The following is a 735-nucleotide window of genomic DNA, read 5'->3' as shown; positions in this document are numbered from 1 at the left end:
TTGGTCACGGCCGCAACTCTATTCGAAGCTATAAGATCTAGCTTCTTACTCAAACTCTCCACTTGGGCCGCCAATGAAGTTACCGCATCAATTTCATGGAGACCGTCCACCTTTTTCTTCTCCCTAGCATTCCACTGGTAGCTATTTAACCCTATTTCCTCAATCAATTGACGAGCCTCATCGGGGGTCTTGCTACCTAAGGTACCTCCTGCCACCGCATCCAAGAGTTGCCTTGTACTCGGGTTCAAACCATTGTAGAAGGTTTGAACAATCATCCACTCCGGGAATCCGTGTTGCAGACACTTTCGCAGGAGTTCCTTTAACCTTTCCCATGTCTCAAATAGAGACTCCAATTCCAACTGCACAAAGGATGAGATCTCATTCCTAAGCTTTGCTGATTTTTCGGGAGAGAAATAACAGGCTAGAAAAGCTTCTACCATTATCTCCCATGTAGTGATTGATGCTCTAGGTAATGAGTGTAGCCACTGCTTTACTCTCCCCTTTAAGGAAAATGGGAAGGCTCTCAATTTGATGGCATAATCTGTCACACCATTTATCTTCAGCATGTCGCACACATCGAGGAAGCTCTCTATGTGACTGTTTGGATCGTCATCGGCCATACCGTTGAATTGTGCGAACTGCTGCAGCATATGGATGAATGCCGGCTTTAGCTTGAAGTTCTGAGCTGTAATTGGGGGACACACAATACTCGATTGTGTCCCCAACACTGAAGGT

At 45.9% G+C, this 735-nt stretch overlaps 1 non-coding gene across 1 annotated transcript; it reads left to right on the top strand.

Annotated features, from left to right (window-relative positions):
* Positions 1–285: 285 nt before the first annotated feature.
* LOC120266093 lies at positions 286–392 on the top strand. The gene has a single exon (XR_005537937.1). It is a non-coding gene; the product is annotated as a small nucleolar RNA R71 (small nucleolar RNA).
* The last annotated feature ends 343 nt before the right edge of the window (positions 393–735 follow it).

The sequence above is a fragment of the Dioscorea cayenensis genome, chromosome 7 (genome assembly GCF_009730915.1).
Source record: "Dioscorea cayenensis subsp. rotundata cultivar TDr96_F1 chromosome 7, TDr96_F1_v2_PseudoChromosome.rev07_lg8_w22 25.fasta, whole genome shotgun sequence".
In the NCBI taxonomy this organism is placed as follows: Eukaryota; Viridiplantae; Streptophyta; class Magnoliopsida; order Dioscoreales; family Dioscoreaceae; genus Dioscorea; species Dioscorea cayenensis.
Note: the sequence above shows the minus strand (reverse complement) of the source record. Positions and strands in the feature narration are given on the sequence as shown.